The sequence below is a fragment of the Myotis davidii genome, unplaced genomic scaffold (assembly GCF_000327345.1).
Source record: "Myotis davidii unplaced genomic scaffold, ASM32734v1 scaffold765, whole genome shotgun sequence".
Taxonomy (NCBI): Eukaryota; Metazoa; Chordata; class Mammalia; order Chiroptera; family Vespertilionidae; genus Myotis; species Myotis davidii.
Window position 1 is genome coordinate 1269790 of NW_006296056.1, and position 9271 is coordinate 1279060.

General features: G+C 44.7%; 1 protein-coding gene across 2 annotated transcripts in view; it reads right to left on the minus strand.

Annotated features, from left to right (window-relative positions):
* The window catches only part of NSMCE2 (NSE2/MMS21 homolog, SMC5-SMC6 complex SUMO ligase), a 232239-nt gene that overhangs the window by 61533 nt on the left and 161435 nt on the right, over positions 1-9271 (minus strand). The gene's annotated exons all lie outside the window — the stretch shown is intronic.

Here is a 9271-nt window from a genome sequence, read left to right on the forward strand (position 1 = left end):
TATCAAAGAATGTCGCTTTTTTATGTTATAAACCAGGGGTGGGGAATCTTTTTTCTGCTAAGGGCCATTTGGAGATTTATAACATCAGTCAATTAATATAATTCACTTAATATAAATTTATGTTGCTGTGAAAAAAGCTCCTAGATTTATTGAATTTCTAGTCCCACCTGCAGTTGCCTTGGCAGGGCCAGGCCAAATGATTCCTCGGGCCTTATCTGGCCCACGGCTGGACGTTCCCCACTCCAGTAATGCCTCGGCTGGATTTTAAAACTTGGGAACTCTGACGATACTTCTCAGGTGCTCGCCGCGAGGTTTCCCATTTCCTCACTGGTGACTTTATAATGCAGACCCATTTCCATTCAAGGGCAGAACATCAAAGCCCAACATTCTTTAAACTCCTGTGAAAAACACTATCACATGTGTCCACCAGCTTTTGTGGCCAGTTAACATTCAGGGGAGAAAATAATTCCTCTTATAAACATCAATGGTGTATTTGTACTCATAAACAAAAAGACTTTGATGACGAATGCTTTGATTTCAGCTCAGCAGTTGATCAACTAGCCTGATTAACAACTGTTAACTGGAGACACCAGAATTGGAACACACCTAAAACACATGGTTTTAAGGCCCTACCAAGAAAAGAAACTTAAGCTTTATATTGGGGGGGAGGGGGTAGATAATACATTAGAGATTTCCATATCAACACACCCACAAACCTCTGCTACTTTTAAAGTGCATTCTGTTCATTCTTCAGGCACTGTGAACGTAAGGGGAGTAAGCTCTGTCCTACATGAGCTCACAGTTCACTGGGAAGGACAGACAAGGAAAGAGGAGACCATAACGCCCTCTGAGAGGAGACATGCTGGAGATCCCAGCGTGGATGAGAGGTTTCCCCGGCCAGGCCTTGCACCGAGTCCAAGAGAATAGGGGAGAGTTAGGCAGCACCAGAGCAGAGGCCGGGGCAGGATTGCTAAGACACAGGAGCACACGATGCTCAAGCACAAGGTGAAGACGTGAGGGAGAAGAGGGTCTGCGTGTCAGCTGCCGGCCGGCCGGAAAACGGTTGTGCACACGAGATGCTTCAGGTAACTGACTACATTTTCCTCCAAAGCTACGGTTCCCAGTGCTTTTCATATATTTTGATTACTCAAGTTTGATTCAGTTCACCCACTATTTACTGAGGATTTAGTAAGTTGTAGGTACTGCTGTAGCCCTGGGAGCACCAACATGAGGGAGACCGCGGACAGCACTTGTCCGGAACAGCTGAGCCTCGCAGGCAAGACAGACACACAGAGTCCAGAGTGTTAAGAAAACGACATGCATGAAGGTGAAGGGGCAAAAGAGCCTGAAACGAGTCCTTCTGAATGAATAAGAACACACCAGCCAGCTTAACAACAGGAACAAGTGAAGAAGCATTTCAGCTGCAGGAAGAACATAAACAACGATGATCGCCGGGTATGACATTTTAGTAACTAGGCTTGGTGCCAGGTGTACTAGATTCATGGTGGGGGGCGGGGGGAGATCAACTTCATAAGTGACACAAATGCCTAACCACTGTGCGGCATATGGGACACTAACATAATAATGAATGTCAACTGTCACTGAAAAATAAAAACACATTTTAAAAAAAGGCATTGCCGGAAGAAAGGACCAGGGCACTGGGAGAGACCGAACCTGAGAAATAGCCAGGAGCCAAAATAAGTGCAATGCGATCGTTGGGAGGGAGCGAGGAAGTTGGCCTATTATGACTGCAGGGTTTTGGTTTGAGTGGGCGATCCACTGATTGCGGCGGGGACTGCAGGAGGAGAAGCTGATTCTGGAGAAAAAAGTCACCCGGAAGCTGCGACACCGCCACGTCCAAGTGGAAAGAGGAGTATTACGAGTAAGACGACGGCCAGGGCTCTCGCTCAGCAGCGTAAAGTGGGGGTGGGGCGGAAGCCGTGGAAACAACTGAAATGACACAGTAGAAAGGAGGGCAGCTGGCCACAAGCAGCTCACAGAGATGACGGAGGGAACAATGAGTTTCTAGGAGAAGGAAGTAGGCAAACGTTTTAAGTGAAGCAAAGAGACCATTAAAATAGGGACTGAAAATTCTGCAATCCGCAGGTTGCTGGAGACATGGTCTGGAGAAGCGTGCTTGGAGTGTTTGAGAGAGATGAGGCTGGGGAGGAGAGAACGGAGAGAGGAAGCGGTCCCTGGGTATCAGACCACTCTTTTAAGAAGGCTGCTTGGGAAGGGGAAGCGAGAGAAGGGACATCTGCTAGATGCAGGACAATCTCAATCTCTCTCTCCTCTAGCAATCATTTGAAAGGGAAAGACAGAAAGACGAGTGGGTTCCTAGGCTGAGAAGAAAGCCGCAGGGATGGAGACGAGTGATATAGTGAAGAAGACATAACTGAAGAAAAGGCCCTGGAGAACGCTGTCCTAACTGCACTTTATTGTAACACATTTCAGCTTTTAATTGTCAAGCAATATAGGTGCAAAGCAGTAGTGGCAGGCACGGAACAGTGACACGGGGCTTGGAGCAACACCAGAGAGTGTGAGACAAATTCTGCATCTTATTATCTGAAGGTTTCTTACAAGTTCGATAAAACCTGCCAGAGGAGGCACATAGTTGGTGAGATGAGAGAAAGCCCACCCCTCACAATATCCCCTGCAGTTCCGGGATAAGCAGGGGATTACAGCCACGACATAAACATGACTTTCTTAGGCTGAAGGAGTCAGACCTGAGTCTGAGCCTCAGCTTTGCTTGAAATTAACTGCTGGCTTTGGACACTTGCTTTGCTCTCGGCCTCAGTGTCTTCCTCTAAAAAACGGAGGGGCCCTGGCTGGTTTGGCTCTGTGGATAGAGCGTCGGCCTGCAGAGTGAAGGGTCCTGGGTTTGATTCTGGTTAGGGATACGTGCCTAGGTTGGGGGCTCGGTCTTCAGTAGGGATTGTGTGGAGGCAGCGGATCAATGATTCTCTCTCATCATTGATGTTTCTCTCCCTCTCCCTTCCTCTCTGAAATCAATGCAAAATACATATATTTAAAAGACACCTTACACACACACACACACACACACACACACACACACATAAAACCCAAACAAACAAACAAAAAACACACAGAGGGAAGTATCATTAGAGCCCAGACAGCAAGGCTTAGGCCAGTTCCCAGGCATGCAAGTACTTTGTAAAATAGACGCTCTGTGCAGGTATATGCTGTATGATGTACATCTGAAGATGCTGTTTGGAGTCTCTGAAAACTGGGCAAATCTGGGAGAGATTGGTCCTGACTAGTTTGTATTGTTGTGGCTACCACTGTAAAGTCATATCAATACCAAGGAAGTAAGTGGTAAAGAAAGACCTTCCGCTTTCATTGGCAATTAATTCCTTTGGATTTTCTGGTGGTTTTGTGAGCTTGAGAAGGAGCCAGAAGGTTGGGTGTTGAAAGGAGTACAAATTAGTTACCCCAGGCACTGGGGGGTAGGGCAACAAGTGTGGCAACGGGCAATGGAGACTGTACACACGAGACTCTAGTGTACATCCTAATGGTTAGGGACTTGAGTTTTAGTCAAGACAAACCCGAGTTTGAATCCTGACTCAGTCACTTATTAGCCACGACCTCTTGGACCCAATGCCGCCAAGCTTCAGTTTCCTCACGTGTAAACTGGGATAACAGCATCTACCCTCACAATGTTGTCATGTTTGGACACATACTGTATGTATCTATGTGAGTCCGTGTGTGTGTGCAGTTCCTGGCATGCTGTACGTGCTCAATAAAGGCCTCTGGTGCAGGCGTCAGAGCACCTTGCATTGCTTTTCCATGTAGCTGTTACTTACACTTAGTAAGAGCTTCGTAGGTGCATTGTTATCTAAACATACATGCTTAAAGTATAAGATCTATTATGTCACTTAGACTTTAAAACTCCACAAGAGTAAAAACTATGTCTATCTATTTTTCTCTGAGTCCTCAGGGTATAAAGTACCCGGCACAGAGTGGGTATTTAGAAAATATTTGTTGAAGGAAGAGAGTGAGGCAGAGAAAAAAGAGGGAAGGAGGGGTGGATGTTGAGAGATGCCAACTCAGAGGATACGAAATTCAAGACAGAAGGATGGAAACAAGGCACCCCTGGGCTACTGAATGTGGTGAAGACTTGTTGCAAAAAGCCACTTTCTTGGGCCGATGTGACTTGTTTTTACTCCTCTACACTTGGATGCAATCTTTCTCTCCATCTGGCAAATGGGAATGGACCAGCCATATTTCGAGTTTGCTAACAATGACTGCCTAAGGTACATATCTGTTGCTTTCCAGAGCAAACCATGCCATTGTTTTAGGTTATTGTAGTGATAAGCGCCTTCAGATCCAATTCCAATGACACAGCATGGAAGTGCATTTGACTCAAATCCAGCTATATTTAGAATCCTTTTCACACTGCATCACTCAAGCAGATGTGGGGACAACTGTTGCTATTCTTTCCTAGAATCTTACCGAGAGGAAGGTTTTAGTAAGGTTTTCAAAAATAAATTACACAGGTGTTGTCTGAGTCATTAGCGCATGAGCTCTAAGAAGGATGTGGCCTCTGGGCTCAGTGGTTGGGGCGTCATTCTGTGCACTGCGAGGCTGGAGGTTGATTCTGGTTGGTTGTGAACGGGAGGCAGCGGATCAATGTTCCTCTCTCACATCGATCTTTCTCTCCCTCTCCCTTCCTGTCTCTGTAAAATCAGTAACATTTTAAAAATGTACAAATCAGGCTTCCTTTCCACGAGCTCCAAGATGGGAATAGGGCTTTCACTGTGTGGATCAATCTATTTTCTTTTGGTTGCATCAAGTTATTTTTTTCACAGAACAAAAAATAAAGTTCTCCCTGGAGTTTTGTTGTTGTTAGTAGTTATTCTAATATCATCAAAGAATAAAGTGAGGCCATAAAGTCCTTTCTCTAGATTCAGATTCAAGTAACACTGAGACACGGCGCAGAAGCTCTGTAAATGCTTCCATGTCCACTGTGTCATTTTCCCAAGAGATTAAAGATAACCAAAGCAAATGTGAATGACAGGCCTTCAAAAAAGTTAGAAGCCAGAGAGACAGCTGAGAACCCAAAGAACAACAGAAGCCAAGTGCCCTGGGGTGGTGCACAGGCTTCTGTTCAGCAGTCCTGTGTCCTCCATTCTGAGCAAGGACCACTGGGCTGACTGGCCTCCAGACCCCAGGCCACTTTGCTCGGCTCTCTCGGGCTCTGCATCTGCTTTCACTCTAAGTCTCGGCCAGTGTGGAACTCTTTGAACTCAAGTTAACTAAAGGAGCTGTGAGAGTCGAGGAAATGTCCCATGCTTAGGGGGTATTTTTTAATAAGGTGGGAGTACCCAAAAGTAAACGTTTTACCCTCTGAATTTTTATTTAGTTACTATAAAGCCAATAATATTCCAGTATTGTGCTGTAGATCAAGGTGCCCAATTCGAAATTGAGAGACAGGCAAAGTCGGCCTAATCATAAAGTTATAGAAGAAACCCAAATTGTGTCTCCACGTTGATTGTGGTGTGTCTTGAGGGCCATGCCCTCCCCCACCATCAAGCATGCTTTTCATATTATCCCATCGTATGGATACGCACAGAGATTAATGAGGCAATTTCCAGTTGATCACAACTAGCAAGAGAGGCAGGATGGTGCCTACACAGTTCTCTTGATTCTAAGTTCAGTGCTTTCTTGGATACCACAGTAGCAGTGGTGGTTAATAATTACTGTGTGTTACTGTGTCAGGCAGTGTGCCAACAGTTCGACATTGGCGCTTATCTTATCTCATCATCATAATAACTCAATGATGTAGATATTATTACTATTCCCATTTACAGATGTGGAAAGTGAGCCCAGAGAGGTTACCTAATATGCCCAAGGTCAGACATCTACTAAGAAGCACCATCAAGATTCTAATTTAAGCAGTTTGCTTTAAGACAGTGGTTCTCAACGTTGGCTGCACATTAGAATCACCTGGGAATCTTTTTAAAATCCTGATTTCTAGGCCTCATCCTCTGGAAATTCTGTTTCTTTGTTATGGGGTGGGGCCACAACATTAGTAACAAAGAAACAGAATTTCCGGAGGATGAGGCCCAGAAATCAGGATTTTAAAAAGATTCCCAGGTGATTCTAATGTGCAGCCAACGTTGAGAACCACTGCTTTAAGACTTGCTAGACAGCAATTAGATGGACTTTATAATAGCCAAGCTGCCCTCATCGCAGTTTCCACACACAATTTAGGTGACAACAGTTTCACAGAGAAGAGTCCAGGGTTCCCTAACATGGCTCTACACAGGAGCTCCCAGTCCCCGAGACACGGGCGCTGGCGGAAGGGCCCCCTGCTCTGAACACAAGCACAGCGCAGCCGCTGTTAACACAGAGGGCACAGGCTGTACAGCACCACCCCCCGTGCCCAAGCGCAATGAATTATACACAGACAACACACTGTGATTATGTGCTGAACGAAACTCCATGGAAATGACTGCATCTTCACTGACGTAGGCTGAAGTACTGACTTTCTCAGGGTTATATCTGTTCTTTAAGATTAGGAGACAAAAGGCTGAAATCAAAGGGTAAGTTCTTCCTCTTAAATCAAAGGAGTTAGTGGAGCAGAGATAAATGTGTGCCCCACCAACCACATGGGGCCTGCAGACGGCTTTTGCTCTGTTCCACATTGCTTTTAATTAGCAATCATTAGCCATATTTAAAAATTAAGACATTTCATTACAAAATCCAAACTTCCAATTTCTCTAAGAAAAACTAGGAGATATGATACTAGACAGGGCACGGGCTCTCTCTCTAGCTCACCAATTTTGACAGAACCAGTTTGACCCATTTATTCCTCCGTGGTCCCTTCCGGATCGTGAGCTTAGGAAACATGAGTTGGAGAGTGTGGAGGAAGACCTGGAAGTGCCTCCGAGCCTTCTAAGATTCTCGAGTCAGTGTCAACACACCCAACAGCGTCCTCTGCCAGCCTCGCTAGAGCACACTGACATTTCAGTCACTCAGTAACTAAGCTTCTGTTTTCGCCTCAGATGACAAGATAAACCAACAGCTCCCTCTCAACTTGGCTTGGCTGTCTCTGAAACGACAATGTCTCCAGCATTAAAGCCCGCCATCAGCAGGGCCTGTCGCAGCAGTGACCTTCCCCTGGCTCCAGGTCAAATGACTCCGTGTGCCCTGCACACCTTGGGCAAAGGTTAGTCTGTCTCACCCGAGTGTCTTCGTGTTTTAAGGGAGAAAGGCTCACACTGGCAAAAACTCTGAATCTTTGGTAAAGCCATCTCCATCTGCTTCTAACTGTCCCAAACGTTTACATTCGCATCCACTAACCCCGTGGTTGGCAAACTGCGGCTCGTGAGCCACAGTTTGCCGACCATTGCACTAACCCCTTCTGGGCAGATGGGCAGGGCTCTCTTCCTGAAACCTCCGTGGTCTACAGCTGTGCTCAGTTCAGGCAGACGGGAGGTCCGAGGGGCAGGAGCCAGGGAGGCGAGTATGCATTTGAGAAAGTCTTAAATTACTCAATTAAATAGGTTTATCCGATCCAAATATAGTTCCAGATGAACCACGCCAGTATAAAACAGGATTTCCTTTACTAAATTTGGGATTTTATAATGTAATAAAAATATTTCTTCAATTAGTCAGTGAATTGCCATTGAATGTTCTCGTCCTAAATAAAGGATCTACACACATGTAACTGCTTTCTTCTGTCTGGATCCCAGACAAAAAACTAAAAACCAGAAGGGACCGAATGCATTGCTAGAATTACCCATTTGGTATCACTTTATATTATTTCAGATAGATGACAGCTAGAGACTTTTTTAAAAATGAGGTTAATAGGATCATTTCTAAACAGGATTTATTTTGTTTTCATTCTGTGTTTGATGATAGCGAATACGCAGCTTCTTTCACTGTTAAAAAATTCCTGCTTGTTAGAAAGTCTGCCGTCAATTCAGCTTGACTGCTTCAAAATAAGCAGTTTGCACAGAGAACAATAAAACTGTTTAATGAAAGAACATAATAGGCTTAGCAGATGCTGCAATCACAGAACATTTTAGGTAAATGGTTTTAAAAGGACATGTCATCAGTTTAGAAAGTCAGAGAAAACAAAATTCAGCTGCTGAATTTCTGCAGCCTCTCTCTGAGGGGACGTTTGGGCCTATTTTTCTCTAGTAGAAACACAAGACTAAGTTTACAATGAACCAACTTACAGCAAACATAGCCACAGGGAGTGTAACTCTCTAACTAGGTCCCATTACCCCTGTTCCTGCTTGTGTTGCTAATAAAGACACTTTGATGGGTTCTTAAAAAAACCCATCTTCACCATTTGTTTGCTGACAGCTTCTGGGGTGTTAAAGAAAACTGTTGCTTTCTTAGCAGAGTCCTTAAACAACCACTAGATGAGGACATACAGATGGCTCCTGCCCTCAAGGAACTTATACTGCAGCAGGAAAACAACCGAAAAAATACATGCTCATTGGTATATAGTTTAACCCACTTCTTGCTAATTTATGGATCGTGTAAAAGACTGTACTGAGTTTCCTAAGTCATTTCTGCTAATACAAATGCCACCTTCAGAAGGACAAACTTTTTAAGGCTGAAAAAGGGTGTTACAATTTTAAAATGTTACTTAAGACACCCTAATTACCGAGAAGATAGGCAAGCATGCGAAGAGGCCGACATTTTATTTCCTAACAATGAAGCTGGGTGATCTACTTGGTTATTTTAGTGAATTAAAGTTACAATTTAAGTCTGCTTAGTGTTTCAACTCTTAGTTTCAAAAAAAAGAGAGAAAATTAAAGCAGTGGTCTTAGTTTAATGCATCAAAAAACAAAACAAAAACGCCTTATGACCAGCAAATCCCGTGGTGGCAAACTGTGGCTCACGAGCCACATGCGGCTCTTGGGCCCCTTGAGTGTGGCTCTTCCACAAAATACCATGTGCAGGCGCACATACAGTGCGATTGAAACTTCGTGGCTCATGCGCAGAAGTCGGTTTTCGGCCTGGGCGAGTCTATTTTGAAGAAGTCCTGTTGATATCTGGCTCTGTTGACTAATGAGTTTGCCGACCACTGCCCTAACCCCACACATGCTGTGAAAAGTTTAAGCAGACTTGGCTTATCCCGTCTACTGACTTGGTTCTAATTAGTACTCTTTCTTAACACAATGCTTGTATCATACACACTCCATTACAAATACGTGGGAGAGGTCTCAGCCTGGTCATTATCATCCTTAAATAACAAGACCGTTCTCTCCCCAAGGAAGCTGCTCTTCCG